Raw genomic sequence first — 21,335 nt, 5'->3', positions numbered from 1 at the left:
AAGAATGGCCAATGCCATTGAAAGAAAATTTATTATTTATGTTTCCCAAGGAAAGGCTGCATACCATGCCTCATAAGGTCACAAGCGAAACATCAGGTTTTGGTCAGGAGGCAAAGGAGAAAGCCTAAGTCGGAACCTTTATTGGGGTTTCTGGAAGAACAGCCAAGTGGGGTAGGGTAAATAGCTCATAATTGGCTGTTTTGTATAATGTCAGTGGGCTCTGGGCTGCAGGGATGGTCTCTAGTTACCTGGCCATGGGTTACTTAATGCAGGAAAAATAATGGCTTGACGGGTGAGAGTTTGATAAGGAGATGATTGAGGGTATAGGCTCTGAATTGGTTTGTTTGAATATGAACGATGTTCTTCCAAGTAAGTTGTTTACCATATTTAGGAACTGGCTAGCCTGGAAGGGGCAGTTTCTTCCCATGTCTGTAGGTCTCCCCAGGAAGTCAAAACGTCACACCACAGAAAATAAAAAAAACATGATCAATACTATGGAAATGGTTGCTTGCCTGTTCTATGATCCTTGAACCCCTCAGCCAAATCAGAGCTCTTAGAAGAGATCAGGAAGTGACTTTTGAAGATATTTGTTTGGAGAGGAAACTGTTACTATAAAGTGATCGTTCCCTTGCCCCCACATACATGCACACAAAAGAGGTGGAAGGATTAAGGGGTTCTGCTTTCTTCCCCTCAAACACAGTGCAAGGAGCTGCTACAAGATCCCTCTGAGGGCTTGTGGGGGGTGTTCACAGAAGATGGGTGCCTGACCCATGTCTGAGAAAACCAAAGCATTCTGTGTCCAATTTTTCAGGTCAAAGAAGCATGTAGACTTTGCTATGGAGCAGATGTGGGCAGACAGGAGAGAGAGCCAGGGTGGTATCATCTTAGGTCCTCTCCAGTGGGGCTGCCTGGAGGAAAGGAGGACTCTGGCAGCAAGAAGTTCCAGGTGAGCCCTGAATTCCTAAGGGCTGCAGAATGAGTTGCAAGGACTACCCAAAACAGAGACACATCTGCCTAGGTCAAGAGAACTGCAGGACAAGGGCTCTGAGAGATGGAAATCACCACAGAACCCTCAGACACACCCACTGAAAAAAGACCTTCAAATATCTGCCAGTCCCAAGGAGCCTGAAGGCAGCTTATAAGAGTATCTATTTAAATAAGACCATTCTCCCTTAATACTTCCTTCTTTCTGTATCTTACCTGAAAGGATCCAGAAGTGGTTAGTAAGCCAGGCAGGGTGGAGATTGAGTACAGAGAAGTAGGGAGGAGGCCATTCACTTCACCCCATTTCCACTGCAAGTTTCTAGCCTGAAGCATACTAGGAACCCAATTTTGATTAATTTCCTGACAGGACACTTCTAATTTCTGAATGAAGACTATGTTTTTTATTTTAAAGTGACTGTAGTACTGTCCATTACCAAAAAGCAAGCAGACAAGTCATGAGACCTACCAAAGTTGTCATTAAAGGACAAGAGGATCAAAGCAACAGAGGACACAAGGAAATAATCTGCCATATAAAAAAAGAGGTACAGTACCTTAACAGAGTTGAGGTAAAGCGTGTTTTTGACAAAGATCTGCCACAGGAAGGAGAAGAGACCAATAGAAGGTTCTGCTTGTGCCCCCAATGAAATACCAAGAACATGTGATCTCTCTGAAAGCAAAAAATTAATTGAAAAAACAATAAATTGGGAAGCAGGTTGAGAGAGGTAAGAGATGAGTGAAGGAATCAACTAAAGAATTAGAGAATTAAAATACCAAAAGAGTACATAAAGAACCAAAATCACATGCAGAAAACAAAATTGGTGAGGTAGAGGACTAACTGGAAGTGCTCAAAGAATACTGAGAAAAGAGGGCAATGATGGCTTCTGTTGAATGACTACTTCCTGGACACCAATGCGTTACAGAGGAAGAAGCAGAGACCTGGGGAGGTCACCTAATGGGTCCAGGAAAATAGCCAGGAGGTGACAGAGCGGAATTCAAACTCAAGTCTGTCAGACTCCAACACATGTCTGTTAACCATGACACTTTGCTAAACACAAGGATGAGACATTTAGACCTGAGGGAGAATGAACAAAGACCCAACTCATAGTTGATGGGTACTTAAAGGGAAAAAAAGCAGAATAAATTGAGCATGGACAAAAATAAAAAATAGAATAAAACTTTCTTTTACTGAAAAAAATAATTATACAAATGAAAGATCTTATTTAGTTAGAAAATTGGATAATTGATCTAAACAAATAAGAACTGGCTCCTTAGGCAGAAGTGAGGGTAGGGAATATGGAAATACAATAGTTAAACCATTTGCAAAAGAGATAGCATTTACTGCTGTTAAGAATGTGGTGAGACAGGCATTCATATTTATGGAATTATCAAGTAGTATATAAAAAATATTAGATTGTAAAAAATAATCTGAAATGCAGACAAGAAATCATCTAAAGGAGGGCGCCTGGGTGGCTCAGTCGGTTAAGCCTCTGCCTTTGGCTCAGTTCATGATCCTGAAGTCCTGGGATTGAGCCCCGCCTTGGGCTCCCTGCTCAGAGGAGAGCCTTCTTCTTCCTCTGCCCCTCACCTCGCTCATGCTCTCTCTCTCGCTCTCTCTCTCACTCCCTCTCAAATAAATAAATAAAAGCTTAAAAAAAAAAGAAATCACCTAAAGGAGGCAGGTATTAATTTTATAATCAGAAAAAAAGATTTAAAATAGATAAAAAGTTAAAAATGTAAATAGAACTAAATAATATTTTAATGTTTAATATGATTATTAAAATACAAAAATACTTATTAACAGAGCCTAGTATCTGAGGCTTTTCATCAGTGGAGAAAATTGTGGTATTCCCACAAAAATTCTAAGAGGAAACTATGGACACATTTGACATGATAAACTAACAGTGTATGACTATGTTGAGTTTGGCAATAATCTTTGAATTCCTTGCCTTGATGTAACCCTAGAGAAGCAGGATAGGGCAGGGGATGGTGGCTGGTCTCTAAGACAAAAGATGTGAGTTCTTTCTGGTCTGCTATTTACAGTGTTACCTTGTGCAAATCAGCTTCTCACTCTAAAAGTCTAATATCCAGCCTAGAAGACTCTCAATATTTTTCTTGCCCAAGTCACTCGTCCAAGGCCGCACAGGTATTTAGTGTTGGAACAAGTGAGGTTTGGTGGAGTCAGGCTGGCTGGAAGATAATCAGATTTAGGAAGAGAGGAAATTCCAATTAGAGCAGTGTGAAGAAAAGCTGGATTTCCCAGCCAGTACAGACATATATATCTACATAATATCTCAGCATAGTAATAATATCTCATAATAATAATATATTTATTATAATATATAATATATACTACCTCAGCTTTCTATTATGATTTATAGTTTTACAATCTAATTACTTATACATTTTTCTTATTTGGTCATCAGGAAGATCTTCGGAGTTTGGAAGAATTGTTACTATCATCCTCTGTCCCATCCTTGAATTACAAATAAAAAAAACTGAGGGACCAAGAATTGAAAATACTCTTTCCTAATTCTTTCTCTCCCTCTGTCCCTCCTCCTGCCCCCCAAAATACTCTTTCCTTAGTAAGTAGCAGGTCAAGAAATTCAGTTAGGCAACTCATGGCAATTTGATGGACAACACTGAAACACTGGAAACCAACTTAAAACTCAGTATTTGCGAATGATGGAGACTCAGTGGCACGCCCCAGAGGAGTGATTGACAGATGAGGAGGCAGCGCAAGTTTATATGAAGGTATTGACATATGAGGAGGCTCAGGGTCAGAATCCAGGACTGTGGGTAGTGTAAAGAAAAAAGAAAACAAACAATCCCCAAACAGCATCCTAGAAACTGGGTGGTAAACTTATCTTCCACAGTTCGGAAGGTATGAATGAAACAAATAGAACCATTCAAAGAGGAGATTGATTTGGCAATACTCTGAGTCTCAAAGACTGATGATTTGGGGAGACTTTCCCTTTTACCTTAAGGCAAGACCACACCTTAGCCATCTCAAACAAATACAAATATTCCCTAAGAAGACATCAAGAAGAGATTTCTCAGCCTTATACACTTCAAACAAGTCTTTTTTGGGCCAAGATGGGTCAGAATGATCCAAAGTCTGTCTGCCTCTTCTGCCTGAGCTTCAGCCAGGTAGGATCTCAGAAACCAGCTCAGGCATGATTGATATTGGATACAGACCCCTGTCAACCAAGAGGGCCCTGGTGCGAGCTCCAGAGCAGGGCAGGCTGGGCCTCACCTCTGGGTCCTGGAGGCACAGCTAACTCTTCTGTGTGTTTGTATAGGAGGCCTCTGGTGTCTGAGATCCTGCATTTCCCCAGTTGGGTGCTCATCCATTTGAAGCAAAAGTGTGGTCACTTAATTCCACAACTGACCAGAGAATGCCAGCCAGTATAAACATACTTTGAAAGTATATATTTTATTTACTAAGTACAAATATATTTGTACTGGTAGAGAAAATATCAATAGAGATCAAATAAATTTTTAAATGAGTTTCAATAATGTAAATATACCTACTTATACATACGAAGTGTGCACATACACACAGATCTATTGGAAAGAGGGCCTACATGTCTGTTAATTGGTCATGTGCTCAATGACCTGAGAAGTCATCTTTTTGTATTAGTTTGGGGGACAGAAAGTATAAAATGCAGTGGAGTTATGCCACCCATGAAATCCTTCCCTAATGGTAAGGGAATTTCCCCAGTCTCTTTTTCTAACTAGCAGAAAGTCACCAAGCAGGTGATATGCCAACCAAGTTTCTCCTTCCCCTTTGGATCACTCATATCCTTCAATCATCAATATTTGGAAACATCCCTATCGTTACTTGAAACAATGGTCTCCTCATTTGTTGGCTCTTGGGTGAAGAAATACTCCTCTTAGAAGAGAAGTAGTTTAGTTATGTTTTTGTTCAACAACAAAGCAAAAGCCAAAATCTTATTTGATGTTTAAAATTAAATAGCCAAGCAGTAGTTCTTCCTTACTGATGATTTGATAGATTCTTTTGAGGTTTCTCAAGTCATTTCATGTTGATTCCTATTTCCTGAAAAGCATCATGCATCCCACACTTGATCATAGTCCAAAAATTAAGAATTTCCTTGGAAATTCTGTAACTACATAAAAGCTGTAATATTAATTTCTTCTGATGCTATATCAGCATTCTGAAAAGTTTTCAGGTAAAGAGTCTGTCATTTCTGATGGAACATTTTACCATGCAAGAGGCAACAAACAGATGGAAGTAAATGTGGGTTTTGTTTGTTTGTTGTTTGTTTGCTTATTTCTAGATAATTTTACTAGAACGAGAGGCAACAGAGTACATACAAACTTAGAATCCTCTAAATGTTTGAAAATAGTTTTTATGGTTTCTATAAAAGTTTTTCCAAAATCTCTATTTGCCCCAAACACAAATAAAGTCCCAATTGCTAACCAGCTAGCCCTCGTCTGTAAGGAAAGAGTCAGCTGCTGAGTTTTTCCTTCATATGAGGGGCTCTTTCATTCTTCATTTAGATCCTTCCAAAGGAGTTATAAATATCTGTGCGGTGGCCGAGTACAACGCTCCACATGGCAGCATGAGTAAGGAGGTAGAGAGAGAAGGCATATTCACGTTGTCTGATGTGGTAAGAGTGGCTGAGGCAGCAGCAGTAAGATTCCCATTCATCAGGCCATGAAATAGCATTTACCTTTTCACTTGCCCATAAAGAGGTTAGTTATGGATCAGGTCAGGTCAAAGTCTTGCTGGGTCTCACCTGCCCTCTTTGTCTAACTAAGGCCACCTGTTGTGGTAGCTCTATAAAAGTCCTTAAATATTGATTTGTTCAAGTAGTGAAGGTTGGTGCCTAATTGCCTAGAACATGATTTTCCTTTTTCAAGTGATGACTGCTCTGAGTTGGTTGGCCATTATTTCTATCTTGGCCATTTTTCTCAAATTTGCCCTCTTCCTTTTTTGAGATCCTGTGGTACCTTTGTCTTTGATTTCTTGGCAGTAACATAGAATAGTAAAGAGTACATTGGATCAGAAACTAGGAAACTTGAGTTTCCCTTCAGGTTTTGCCATTACCAACTAGGTGAACTTCAGAGGAATCACCTAACCCTCCTGGGTCTCAGTTCCTTCATCTATGAAATTAGGGTGTTGAACTAGATGGCTTTTCCAGAAATCAAATTCTGCAAGTGGGCACAATCTCACACCACCCTTTGTTTCCACATTTTTGTGCGCTGGCAAATTTTGTATTACTATTTTTAAAAAGGAGATGATAAAGTAATACGTATATCTTGTGAAAATTTTAGAATAATACAGAAAAACAGAGGAAGGTAATTTTTTTAAAAGATTTTATTTATTTATTTGACAGACAGAGAAACAGCGAGAAAGGGAACACAAGCAGGGGAGTGGGAGAGGGAGAAGCAGGCTTCCCACGGAGCAGGGAGTCCAATGCGGGGCTCGATCCCAGGACCCCGGGGTCATGACCCGAGCCGAAGGCAGACGCTTAACAACTGAGCCACCCAGGCACCCCGAAAGAAGATAATTTTAAATACTAAAATCATTCCTACTCTAACCAGAGATAACTTCTGTTAACATTTGTTGTATTAGTTGCCAGTGTTTTTCTTTTGCATATGCACGTATGTATTTGACTTCCAGCTTGTAAATATATAATAAACATGTTTAATTATAAATATATTTTGTAGATAAATAAAATATATATTTACAAAACATGGAATCATACTGTATATATCATTTCATATGCTATTTATTTCACAGAACATTATGTTATGACTATGTTGTTAAATGTTCTTCAAAAATATTATTTTTAATAGCTGTGGAATATATCCTCCTAGCACAGTGCCTGGAGAGAGAAAAGATCCAGTAAATTTTAGCTTTAATTATGATATTGCTGTAAAATAATTCATTAAAAAATCCTTTCTATTTGGACACTTAGGTTGTTCCATTTTTGCTATTATAAATTAAGCTGTGTTGAACATACTTGTACATGAATCTTATTAGGTAACCTCTCTGATTATTACTTTAGGTGAGTGTATTAGTTATCTTTTGCTGCATAACAAATTACTCCAACATTCAGTGTATTAAAACAGTTACAAACATTATCTTGCGGTTTTTATGGTCAGGAATTTGGGAGCAGCTTGGCGAGGTGATTCTGGCTCAAGGTGTATAATGAGATTGCAGTCAAGATGTTAGCTGGAGCTATGAAGGCTTGAGTAGGGCTGGAGGAGCTGCTTCTAACATGACTGACTCTCATTTGCTGGTAAGGTGATCTTTGCTGTTGATAGAAGACCTTAGTTCCTCATCTTGTGGGCCTCTCCATGGGCTGCTTGTGTGTCCTCACAACATGGAGGCTGTCTTGCTCAGGGCAAATGACGTAAGAGAAAGTAAGGCAGAACCTACAATGTCTTTTATGAAGTTACCTCAGAACTCATGCTCCCTAATTTTTATTTTGATTACACAGGTCACCCTATTAAGTGTAGGAGGACATGAACATCAGGAGATGAAAATTATTGGGGGTCATCTTAAATATTGGTTACCACAGATAGATTCTCAGAAATGCAATTATGGTATCATATTAACAAGTAATTTTGTTGGAAAAAAATCACATTTTTGGGATCATATTATTTAATATCTGTGTATGCCTATATAATCTAAGTGTGTACAGTCTTACAATCTGAAGCTTTCTAGCCTTCTTCTTAGGCCACTTTGCCCTTTAATATTTAAAACAATTGGTTGAATCTCCTGTCCACATAAGGATATCGTGAGAAACTTGGAATTCTTCCCCTCCCACTAGCCAAGGAATTTTGTAAGTTTTATAGTATTCTGGTCACCTTTTCTTGTAATTTTATAAATTCACTGAATTCTCAGTCCCTTCTCTATATTTCTCTTCCTGCAATTGTTTTCTTCTGAGATTGCTTTGCCCAGCATATGCTATGACCCCCATTCCTATTTCAATCAAGGTGTTTCAAATAAAAGATGGTTATAAATAGCAGAATTTTATTAAATGTTTGGGGGTAGTGAGGAAGATTATAGTCTAGCATGATATAAAAAAATAACTTAAAGTTTATTATTAGACATCAGTGTACAGAAATTTCATTAACTGCTCTCTTTTCAAGACATTTCTTATTAGCTATTTCCTTAGGCCCCAGTTTTTAAGTTTTTGGTCTTTTTTCTTCCCTATTGCTTACTCACATTCTTCTCTTTTTTTTATTTTTGAGCCCCTGTCCTGTTTGTTTGCAGAAACTAAAAATTTCTCTTGCTTCATTATGCAGAATAATTCAGCTATTATTAAATTATACCATTTTCTTCTAAATTCTTTCATGGGAAGCTTCACATATGCTTCCCAAGAGGCCCATAAATAATTTCCCTAAGCAAGTAACTACCTTTCCTGGTATGAATTATACCAATCCTCTAGTATGTTAACATAACTTCAGTAATTTTCCTTCCTTCTATAGACAGAAATATTACTTTATTTTTCTCTTTTTTTTTAAGTTTTTTTTTTTTTTTAATTTCAATATGATTTCAAACCTCCAGAAAAGTTGCAGGAATAGTAGAAAAAATTCCTATATATACTTCACCAAGTTTCCCCACATATTAACAGTTTACCACATTTGCTTTACTTTCTTTCTGTGTGTGTGTGTGTGTGTGTGTGTGTGTGTGTAATTTTTTTTCTAAACCAGTTGAGAGTAAGAGGGGGACATGATGAGTCTTACATAAATACCTCAGCGTGTATATCCTAAAAACAAGGTCGTTTATTTGCATAACCCAAGTACAATTATCAAAATTAGGCAAATAGCATTGATATACTATAATTGTCTAATGTACAGTCCTTATTCAGATTTTTCAAATTGGCCCAAGAATGTCCTTTTTAGAAAAATGAAATCCGAGATCATGTGTTTCATTTGGTTGTCATGTCTTTTCATCTGGAACAGTTCCCCAGTCTTTGTGTTTCATGACATTGACATTTTTGAAGTATGTTGTAGAATATCCCTCAGTGTGGGTTTGTCAGTATTTCCTCGTGATTAGATTCAGGTTGTGTACTTCTGGCAGGAAGTGCAGAGGGATGTGTTTTTCTGAATGGACCATATCAGGAGACACATGGTGTTGATTTGTCCCATTGCTGGTATGGGAGATTTGTTTCTAATACCAATTTTTTCCTTAATGCTCATAACATGATTCTAATTAGTTATGATGTAATGCTTGGTAGGTTTTGCAATTTCTTCATAAAGTCACTTCACTGTAGCCCTATTTCTTAAAAAACAAAAAATTAAGCTTCTTGCTTACAACGTTCTTTCTTTTTTTGTACCTATTGAAACCTTTTAAGGTTTACTTAAATTCCATCTCCTCTTTGAGGTTCTTTTAGCTCATTCAGAGTAATTTTTTGTGAACTAAAATCTTTTAATTATTGAATATAAAGGACCTAACTTGAAGTCCGACATATTGTAGGCACTCATTAAATATTGCTTTTTTTTGCTTCTTTTCAACTTCTCATGTGACATCTCATGTATACTATGTTTTAAATATTTATTTGCTTCATTAGATTTGAAAGGAAAATCAGTAATAAGCTAATCTCATTTTAGTTTACATGTGAAGAAATTGAGCAAAGAGAGGTTGTATAATATTCTTATGTTTAAAAGTTAAGTTTTAGCACTAGAACTTGTATCTAGAGTTCCTAGATTCTTAGGATTTTAAAATTGACCAGAGATTTTATTCCTTGGAGATATTATAAGGGCAAAGGGAAGGGTTTGGTCATTGTGGATCTAGGTTCCTGCCAGCCAATTCAACAAAACTTCCCTGGTTTTATCTGTTTTATACGTTGGGTTCCCATGTTTGAATTCCTATTAAAAAAAAAAAAAAAAAAAAAGATTCTGCTACTAAAAAGAAAACAACAATTAAAAATTTGAAAACAATTGCTCTATTCCATATTAACCCAATGCACAAACACCCTGCCAGGAATCTATCTAATCTATACTTCAGATCCCAGAAACAAGGAATTCTGACTTTTCATTCAATAAATATTTGCTGACTATTTTGCATGTACCAGGCATTTTGTAGGCATTGGACTACAAAGATAGAAAGACATGAATAGATACTACTCTCACATAGCTGATAGATTTGACACTTAGAAAGTATTTCTTTATATTAAGTTGAATTCTCTTTATTTGTAATTCTCTCCTCAGGGTATACAAAGAAAAGTCAGTGGCTTAATCTACATAAAACTCTTAAATTTACTGAGGCAGGTTGATAGTATCCCAAGGCCTTTCAACTATTTTTTTTTTTTTTTGTCTGACATTTTCTTTTCTTTAAAAAACACAAACAAAAACAAACTATTTTTTTAGAGCAGTTTTAGGTTTATGATAAAATTCAAAGGGAGGTACAGAGATTGCCTGTGTAGCCCCCTTCCTGCACACGCATAGCCTCCTCCATTAGCAACATCCCTCACCAGAGTGGGACATTTCTACCAAGGATGAACCAACATGGACATATCATAATTAGTCCATAGTTTACCTTAGGGTTCGTTCTTGGTGTTGTACATTCAATGGGTTTGAACAGATGTATAATGACATATATCCATCCTTATACTATCATACAGAATATTTTTACTGCCCTAAAAATCCCCTGTGCTCTGCGTATTCAACTCTCTTTCCTACCCCCTATCCCTGGTAATCACTGATTTTTTAAAACTGTATCCATAGTTTTGTCTTTCCAGAATGTCATATAGTTAGAATCACACAATATATACCCTTCTCAGATTGGCTTTTTTCACTTAGTAATATGAATTTAAAGTTTCTCTATGGCTTTGTAGCTCATTTCTTTCTAGTACTGAATAACATTCCATTGTCTGGATACACCATAGTTTATTTATCCATTCACTTAAAGGACATCTTGTTTGCTTCCAACTTCTGCAATTGTGAAAAAAGCTGCCATAAACATTCATGTGCAGACCTTTGTGTAGATATAAGTTTTTAACTCCTTCTGTAAATACCAAGAAACACCATTGCTAGATTGTATGGTACAAGTATGTTTAGTTTTGTAATAAACCACCAAACTGTCTTCCAAAGTGACAAAGTACAATTTTGCACTCCTACCAGCAATGAATGAGATTTCCTGTCACTCTGCATTTCGGCCAGCATTTGTTATTGTCAGAGTTCCAGATTCTGGCCATTTTAATAGGTGCATAGTGGTATTTCAATGTTCTCTTTTGCATTTCCTCGATGACGTATGATGTGGAGCATCTTTTCTTTTCATGTTTATTTGTCCTCTGTATATCTTCTTTGGTTAGATGTCTGTTAAGGTTTGGCCCATTTTTTAATCAGGTTGTTTATTTTCTTATTATTGTGCTTTAAGTGTTCTTTGCATATTTTAGATAACAGTGTTTTATCAAATGTGTCTTTGCAAATATTTTCTCCCAGTCTGTGGCTTGTCTTCTCATTCTCTTGGCATTATTTTTTGTAGAGCAGTTTTTAATTTAAATGAAGTCATAGCTTATAATTCATTTCTTTCATGGATCATGTCTTTGGTGTTGTATCTAAAAATGCATCATTATAGCCAAGGTCACCTAGGTTTTCTTCTACATTACCTTCTAGGAATTTTATAGGTTTGCATTTTGCATTCTATGTGTATGGTATTTTGAGTTACTTTTTGTAAAGGGTGTAAGGTTTACATTTAGGCTCATTTCTTTGCAGGTCGATGTCCAGTTGTTTTGGCACCATTTGTTGAAGAGTATTTTTGCTCCACTGTATTGCTTTTACTCCTTATCAAAGATCAGCTGACTATATTTGTGGGATTCTATTTCTGGGCTTTCTATTTTGTTCCATTGATGTACTTGTCTATTCTTCACCAGTACCACAGTCTTCATTGCTGTAGTCTTATAGTAAGTGTTGAAGTTGGGTGGTTTCAATCCTCCAACTTTGCTCTGTCTCAATATTGTGTTGGCTATTCTGGGTCTTTTGCCTATCCATATAAACTTTAGAATCAGTTAATTGAATTCATAAAATAACTTGCTGGGATTTTTATTGGAATTTCATTGAATCTATAGATCAGGCTGGGAATAACTGACATCTTGAAAATATTGAGTCCTCCTATCCATGAACATGGAATACATCTCCATTTATTTCTTTGATTTAATTTGAGTTTTGAAGTTTTCCTTATTTATGTCTTGCATATATTTTGTTAGATTTATTCCTATTTCTTTTAGGGGGTACAAATATAAATGGTATTATGTTTCTAATTTCCAATTCTACTTCCCATTGTTGGCATATAGGAAAGCAACCAACTTTTATATATTAACCTTGTATACTGCAACCTTGCTATAATTACTTATTAGTTTCAGGAGGGTTTTTTTGGGTTTTTTTTGGTCAATTCTTTCTGATTTTCTACAAAGAAAATCTTGTCATCTGTGAACAAAGACAGTTTTTTGGGGTTTTTTTTTTTTCAGTCTTTCATATAACTTTATTTTCTCCCTTCAACCATAATAATATGATATCCAAATTTTGTCTTAGCCAGAGGGTCTGTAAACACAGGCTTATCCATCCCACTCACAGGCAAGGCAAATGTTGCTTCCTGAAATGGTCCCACCATGGAACCTCTGGTCATCCAACCCAAGTTGCTCCCTTGCCTGGCTTTATCTTCACTATACTGTGTGGCCACTTCATTCAATCTCATTCCAGACTTCAACTTTTCCATGGCTTCCATGATTTTCCCATGTTTTTCACACAGAATGTGTCTGACCTTTACTGCATTGCCACCACCTTTGGGACCCTGAGCCTTCTTGTCAGAACTGTCACTCCCAGAGGATGCTGCCCCTTTCCCCCCTTTCCCGGAACCACTTTTTCCCTTGGGTGGCATCTTCCGAACCTGCAGCAGAACCCTCAACGGCCAACAGTTTTAAGTAATCATTCTCAATCTGTATACCTTTTATTGTCTTTTCTCACCTCATTGAGTTTGCAAGGCCATCTAATACGATGTTGAAAAGGAGTGGTGAGAGAGAATATCCTTGTCTTGTATCTGATCTTAGCAGAAAAACTTTGAGTTTCTCACTATTAAGTATGTTAGCTGTAGGTTTTTTATAGTCTTTAGAAAGTTGAGAAAATTCCCCTCTTTTCCTAGTTTACCGAGAGTTTTTGTTATTAATGGGTGATGGATTTTTGTCAAATGCATTTTCTGTATCTTTTGTTATGATCATGTGATTTTTTAAAAAGATTTTATTTATTTATTTGAGAGAGAGAAAGAGAGTGAGTGAGTACACAAGCAGGGGGGAGCAGTAGAGGGAAAAGCAGACTCTCCACTAAGCAGGGAGACTGACACAAGGATTAATCCCAGGATCCTGGGATCATGACCTGAGCCAAAGGCAGAGGCTTAATTGACTGAGCCACCCAAGTGCCCCTGATTTTTCTTTTTTAATCTGTTGACATAATAGATTATATTAATAGATTTTTGAATGTTTAACCAACCTTGCCTACCTGGGATAAAACCCATTAGTTGTCATTCTTTTTTATATTTTTCTTGGATTTAATTTGCTAGTATTTTGTTGAAGATTTTCATATCCTTATTCATGAGGGATATTGAGCTATGGTTTTTTTTTCTCTTATAATATCTTGTAATGTCTGGTTTTAATATTAGGGCAATTTTGGTCTCATGGGATGAGTTAGGAAGGATTCCCTCTGCTTCTATCCTCTGAAAGAGATTATAGGAAATTGACATAACTTCTTCCTTAAATCTTGGCCTGGTGCTTTCTTTTTTGGAATATTATTAATTCTTTATGTAGATTTGGGCTTTTGACCTATATTATTTTTCTTCCATCTAAAGAATTCCTTTTACTATTTATTATAAGGCAGGCCTACTGGCAACAAATTTCTTTAACCTTTGCTTGTCTTTACTTTTCCTTCACTTTTAAAGGATAATTTTGCAGGACACAGAATTCTAGGTTGGTGTTTTTTTTTCTCTCAACAGTTCAAATATTGCACTCCACTATTCTTGCTTGCATGGATTTTGAGAAGGTGGATATAATTCTTATCTTTGTTCCTCTATAAGTAAAATGTGTTTTCCCCCCTTTGGCTTCATTTAATATTTTTTCTTTATTTTTGATTTTCTGTAATTTGAAAATGATATACCTAAGTATAGTTTTATTTATTTATTTATTTATTTATTTATTTATTTATTTATTTATTTATTTTTATGTTTATCCTGCTTACTGTTCTCTGAGCTTCCTGGATTGGTTGTTTGGTGTCTGACATTAATTTGGGGAAATTCTCTGTCATTATTGTTTCAAATATTTCTTCTGTTCCTGCCTCTCTTTCTTCTCTTTCTTGTATTCCCTTTTTTTTTTTAAGGTTTTATTTATTTATTTGACAGAGAGAGACACAGCGAGAGAGGGAACACAAGCAGGGGAGTGGGAGAGGGAGAAGCAGGCTTCCTGCGGAGCAGGGAGCCTGATGCAGGGCTCCATCCCAGGACCCTGGGATCATGACCTGAGCCGAAGGCAGACGCTTAATGACTGAACAACCCAGGCGCCCCTGGTATTCCCTTTATACATATGTTAAACCTTTTATAGTTTTCCCATAATCTTTAGATATTCTGAAATTTTTTTCAGTTGTTGTTCTCTTTGCTTGTTAGGGATTCTATTTATTTATCTCTAATGCAAAGATTTTTTTTTCTCAGCTGTGTCCAGTCTACTAATGAGCCCATTAAAGCATCCTTCTTTTCTGTGATAGTGTTTTTTATCTCTAGCATTTCTTTATGGTTCTTTCTTAGGATTTGCATCCCTCTGTTTACATTGCCCATCTGTTCTTACATGCTGTCTACTTTATCCATTAGAGCCCTTAGCATATTAATTATAGTTGTTTTAAATTGCCAGACTGATAATTCCAAAACCCTTGCCATGTCTGGTTCTGATGCTTACTTTGTCTCTTCAAATTTTGCCTTTTGATATGCCTTGTAATTTTTTCTTGACAGCTGGACATGATGTACTGGGTAAAAGAAACTGCTTTAAATAGAATGTTAGTAATGTGGTGGTGAGATATAGGGGGAAGGGAAGTGTTCTATATTCTTCAATTAGGTCTCAATGTTTTAGTGTGTCTATGCCTCTGGGCTGTAAATTTCACATGTGTTTTTAAGTTTTTCCTCCCCTTCTGAAGTGGGCTAGAGTTGGGTATTTCTCTTCTTTGTATCTATTAGACTCTGATAATACCTGAGCAGGTTAGGCTCTGGTTAACTACTTTCTCCTGAGGTCAGGACTTGATTATAGGAACAGAGTGTTCTGGCATATTTCAAAGTCATTCTCTCCCCTCCCTCCACTCCCATCCCCCACTTGCCAGAAGCCTGAGATGATTTTTCTGAAATATTGGCTATGGGAAGCTGGTAAAACTCCTGGAGGCAAATCTCACAATATGACTGGTTCTCCCTGGAGTCTTTAACTCTCAGAGTTGTCTGCACTGAGCCTCTAACAATTCATCAATTACAGTTCAGGTTTTCCTATCCCTTCACTGTTTCCCATGGTGGTTTCTGCTTGTGAGTCTATTCAGGTAAGCTACTACTCCCTGTTTTTGTCTGTCTGTCTCTCCAGTCTTGTGGGCAGCAGTTTGTTCTATGTCCTCCTCTCTCCTATGGAACCAAGAAGAGTTACCGATTTTTGTCTGTTCAACCTTTAACTTGTTGTTAGGATGGAGTAGTGACTTCCAAGCTCCTTGTGTGTGGAATTGGAAATTGGAAGTCCCTTCAACTATTTTTTAATGACATGACATCAAGTTGATACACCACTGGAGACACTTAACTCTATACATGTTCCATTTGCCAACATATCTCTGAATTATGTGATACTTAGACCTTTACAGAGGTAATCAAATTAAAAATGAGGTCTTTAGGGTGGGCCCTAATCCAACATGATTTGTGTTCTTATTAAAAGGGGAAATTTGGATACAGACAGACACACATAGAGAAAAGACCATAAGAAGAGACATAGGGAGAAGATGGCCATCTATGAGCCAAGGAGAGAGGCCTAGAACAAGACCTTTCCCTCACAGCTCTCACATGGAACTTACACCGACGACTTAAGACTTGATTTCAGGCCTTTAGGCTCCCAAACTATGAGACAATAAATTTCTGTTATTAAAGCCATACAATTTGTGGTACTTTGTCATAGCAGACCTAGCAAGCCCATACAGGCTTATATGGAATTGTTCACAAGTATTAAAAAATGCTTATTACAGATAAGATTTACTTAATTATGTCTATGTGCTAAGTTATTAGGAATATCTAAGAAATCTAAATATATCAACACATTTAATCTTTATAACAATCTATTTGAGGTAGGTACTATTAATCACTTCCTTTTTGTAGAAGAAAAAACCCACTCTCAGAGAGATTTATAAAATTGTTCTAAGTCACCCAGTTTAGATTTAGGTAGCTAGCGTGCAGAGTCTATACTTTTTTTTTTTTTTAAGATTTATTTATTTATTTGAATGAGAGAGAGAGTGGGGGGAGGGACAGAGGGAGAGAGAGACAAGCACACTCCCTGTTGGGTGGGGAGCCTGATGCGGGGCTTGACCCTGGGACCATGAGATCATGACCTGAGCTGAAATCAAAAGTTGGATGTTTAACCGACTTAGCCAACCAGGCACCCCCAGAGTCTATACTCTTAACACTACTTTGGATACTACCCATTGTCCTGAGAGAGTTTGCCAAATTATAGGATTATTTATTTATCTTTCCAGAATTCAGGAAGATCCCATTTTAATTGGTGAGTGTTAGTGCTTATATTAGTTTTCCGTGGTTGCCATAACAAATTGTCACAACTTGGGTCACTTAAAACAGAAATTTATTCTCTGACAGTTCTGGAGGCCAGAAGTCTGAACTCAAGGGCTACAATCTCTCCATAGGCCCTAGAAGAGATCCAGTTTTTTTTGCATTTTCCAACCTCTGGTGAATCTTTGCATTCCTTGGTGTTCCTTGGCTGCATTACTCGGATCTCTGCCTCAGTGATCACATTGTCTGCTGCTCTTATGTCTGTGAGCATCTCCTTTGTATGCCTCTTATAAGGACACTGCTCATTGGATTTAGGGCCCAGATAATCCAGGATGATATCTTCATCTTAAGATCTTTAACTTGATTACATCTGTAAAGACTTTTTCTTAAAAATGAGGTAACATTTACAGTTTCCAGGGATTTGATTTGACATGGACACATCTGTTGGAGGGCCACCATGCAACCCACTACAATGTTGTCTTGTATTTTTAAGTCAGCATGCTTTTCTTGTGATCATAGTGAACCAAAACCATTTAGGTAAACTAATGAGGAAATACAGTGACAAGAAGAAAGGAAAGGAGAGAGAAAGAGAAGGATAAGATGAGAGGAGAGGAAAGAGTTACCTCTAGGGAGAGTGACCATTACAAACCACTCTATGTTTCAATATTTGCTACCAAAGTTGAATCCCTGTTATTTGAGAGTAGTTTAAAACAAGTGAAAAAGTTATGGATTTGTTTGGGGAAAATATAGTTAAGTGTTTGAATAAAAAATGGGGGAAAAGGATTTTTAAGACAGCTGAGATGATCTATTTTAAAATTATAAGCCCTTCAAAAGAGCATTATCATAAAGAAATAGAATTTAAATCATCATCATAATCTTCAGTAGATCTGTCCCCCTGCCTCTGTTTCTATGGCAAACAAATAACATTTCAGCATAGTTTCATACTATTACTACAAGACTAAGAAACAGTTTGTCATTGGCAAGCTTTCCAAATGCTTAGTGAGTCTTCTGCATATGAATGTTCATACTAATTTGCCAAAACTTAGTTTAAAATCCAGAATTGTAAGAAACTGAAATGTTATTCATAATAAGAAAGTTGGAACTTTCTTAAAAGCTTTTCACACCCTAATAATAATATAACAACGAGCATGAACAGAAAATTCACAAAAGGAGTCCTATAAACCCTAAAAATAAAGTTCAAACTCAGTAATAATCAAAGAAATGCAAGTTACATATTTTTATCAAACATAGTGGCAGTGATTAGAAAGAATAATGATATCCAGCATTGTAAAATATGTGAACAAAAGGGCATTTTTATAATTACTGGTGGGATGTAAACTAGGACAAATTTTCCAAAGTGAAAGTCTTCAAAATGTGCAGATACTTTGACCCAACAAATCAGTTCTAGGCAATGTATCCTAAGAATATAAAAACACGTGAACTCAAAGATGTTTGCACAAGGAGGCTTATTCTGATATGCTTATATTAGTTACACATTATTTGTATGACGCCTTTGCTCATGAAAAAGGAAGGATACAGAAGGATATGAATCAATTTTGTGAAAAGCATATTTTATTTATGGATCTTATTCAAATATATATAATTCACATATTTATTACACAGAAATATCTGGCAACAAAGGCATTACGAATATTATCTAGAATAGATACTAAGGTTATGTGAAACTTTTAAAGTATTTATTATTGTTTTCTAATTTTTTAATAATTTGAACCACATGTAAAATAAACAAGAAAGTGTTTTAGAGATATTTAAATACACTCTTTAGTGGGTTCTCCATCATAGAAGGAACCAATATGTTAGGCATTGGTTTTATAAGCACATTTTTTAGATTTGCTCCATTAAATTTTGCACTGTGGACATACATAGTTTATAGAAAACACACATGGGGATTTTTTTCAGGTAAAAATTTGTAATTTGTTGCCATAGAGAAAAATAAATTTCCAAAACTAAAAACAAATCCCAATAATATGTTTCTGCTTGCTTCAAAAGGAAAGGCATTAAAAATTTACAATAGATATATACTTGGCAAGTTAAGAATGTTTAGGACTGGGCGCCTGGGTGGCTCAGTCAGTTAAGTGTCCAACTCTTGACTTTGGCTCAGGTCATGATCTTGGGGTCGTGAGATTGAGCCTGTGTCAGCTCCTCTCTGGGCATGGAGCCCACTTAAGATTCTCTCTCTCTCCCTTTCCCTCTGCCCTCCCCACCCCCAACTCATGCATGTGTGCACTCTCTCTTTCTCTCTCTAAAAAAGAAAAAAGAATGCTTAGGACTCAAATAAGATTAAATGAAGGGGAAATAGTCAAGTACTAAAGTAGAGATTTTCTACTTGCTACTGCTTGCTTTATATTGTAGAATAAGATATTGCAAGGACATTTCTTCACATTCAACTCAATTCAGTAAATATTTATTGAGCTCACTCATCATGTTCAATAATGAGGAGGTTAATGAGCCATAGTCACTATTTTCCAGGAGACCACCCCTGGACCCTCTCATATTCAAGTAATGTCCAGATTCACACAAGAGACACTTCACTAGTAGCACTCAGAAACACTGCCTAGGCAATGTGACTCTATGAAATTCTAATTTTTGAGTTATTAGTTTTCTTTCGTCCATGTACTGAATGTCATTATAAGCAGAAGGTTAATGTTAAAATCCAATACTTCCTCCAAGTAAACATTATGAAGGCTCTGTTCCTTTTCCTTCTTCAATAGCATATTGCTCTTAGTCCATTTGGGCTACTATAACAAAATAACACAGACTGTGTAGCGGATAAACAACAGAAATTTATCTCTCATGGTTCTAAAGGCTGAGAAGTCCAAGATCAAAGTACTGGCATGGTTGCATTCTGGCCCATGGACCCTCTTCCTGGTTCAAGCTGGCGCATTCTCACTGTATTCTCACATGGTGAAAGGGGCTAGGGATCTCTCTGGAGTCTCTTATAAGGCACAAATCCCATTCATGAGGGCTCCGCCCCCATAGCACTTCTGAAAGGCCCCACCTCCTCATACCATCATCTTTGGCATTTGGGATTGTAACACATAAATTTTGAGGGGACACAAACATTCACATTGTAGCATGCTCTAAGAAGAGCCATAAACATGACAGGTAGCTCTAAGGAATGGATTCTCTCTCAGTATCGGATATTGTGGTCTTCATTTACTTTGAACTTGATCATCAAGTTGAAGGTGATTATAAGTATAACACGTCTCTATCGTCTCATGCTTTGGATTTGTTTAATTAAACATAATTTAAATATTTATACAAAGATACACACACATTAGAAAGTAAAATAGAACCCAAAAGAATTAAAACAAAGGGGAAACACTTCTATTTTTTTTACTCTTTCCCACCCTCAATACAGTTGCTATAGAGGCAACCATTTTAAATTATTTTGTTGCAGTTCCCTCCATGTTGCTAAATAATACATCTATGCGTATTGCATTCTCTGCTTCCTGTTAGGATATTGAGGATTTAATTTCTTATACCTCCTTCCAGCTTTACACTGATCCTTGCGAAATAATCGTGTATCTTAATTTTAGGTACATCATTTAACAATATTTCCATTAGAGAGAAGAAATAAATGTTTCCCATAGTGTCAAGTATTGACCTTGGATTGCATTTCTTTTCTGGTAAAATTTTGTCCCCTAAAGTTGCTAATTGTTTTACATTTTGTTAGAGGACTTTCTTATCAAAATGATTATATTTCCTAACAGAGCTTCATCAGAACCATTTTGCTGTAAAAAAAAAAAAAAAAAAAAAATGGGCCCCAGTATTCTTGTGTTGCACTTTGGGCCAGTGGCTCTAGGCTGTAGCCACAGTATTAGGAGTTCCTTCATGTTTGACCCTGAATAAGATCCACTGTGTCTGGGGTCACAAAACTTTTCTTTCTTGGTGTACTCCTTGGTGTAAAGATTACTGCCTCCTTAAATACTTTCTAGAAAGGGTGCACAAAAGGCAAGTATATGCAGCCATGCATGCCTGAATATGTTTTTAATCAATCCACACTTAAAATTGATAGTTTTTTAGGATATAGAAACAGGCAAAGAGCTCTAAGATTTATGAAAAAAGTAAGAGACAAACTAGAGCTATCTAACATTTGACTAATAGGTGTCCCAGGAAAGAGACAAAAAGAACTTGGGGCAGGATGTTGTAAAAAGAAATAAAGAACCATAAAGCTCCAAACTGAAAGAGCAAGCTGCAATTTTTCCTTGGAATTTTGAAGAAATATCCCATTGCCATATAACATCCAGTGTTACAGATGACAAGTCTGAGGATATTCAGGTTTTCATTTCTTTGCAGTTCCTTCTACTCCCTGGAAGATTTTAAGATCTTCTTTTTGCCTCCGGAATTCTAAAATTTCATAATGATGTGCTTTGCTGTCAATATTTTTAAAAATCATATTCCTAGATGTTCTCTTTGCCCTTTCAAGGTGGGCCTTCGTGGTTCTTTAGCTCCAGCAACGTTTTGTTTTTGTTTTGTTTTCTCTTTTCCTTTTCTGAAACTCCTATCAACCAGATGTGAGATCTCCTAGATTTGTCTTTTATGTCTCTTGCTTTTTAAAAAAAAAAAAAAAAAATGT

At 36.6% G+C, this 21,335-nt stretch overlaps 1 protein-coding gene and 1 pseudogene across 1 annotated transcript in view; one reads left to right on the top strand and one right to left on the bottom strand.

Annotated features, from left to right (window-relative positions):
- Positions 1 to 21,335, top strand: part of ADAMTS3 (ADAM metallopeptidase with thrombospondin type 1 motif 3) — a 531,886-nt gene that overhangs the window by 155,989 nt on the left and 354,562 nt on the right. The window lies entirely within an intron of this gene.
- Positions 12,417 to 12,866, bottom strand: LOC118526664 (peptidyl-prolyl cis-trans isomerase NIMA-interacting 4 pseudogene; annotated as a pseudogene).

Source organism: Halichoerus grypus, chromosome 3, assembly GCF_964656455.1.
Source record: "Halichoerus grypus chromosome 3, mHalGry1.hap1.1, whole genome shotgun sequence".
NCBI lineage: Eukaryota > Metazoa > Chordata > Mammalia > Carnivora > Phocidae > Halichoerus > Halichoerus grypus.
Note: the sequence above shows the minus strand (reverse complement) of the source record. Positions and strands in the feature narration are given on the sequence as shown.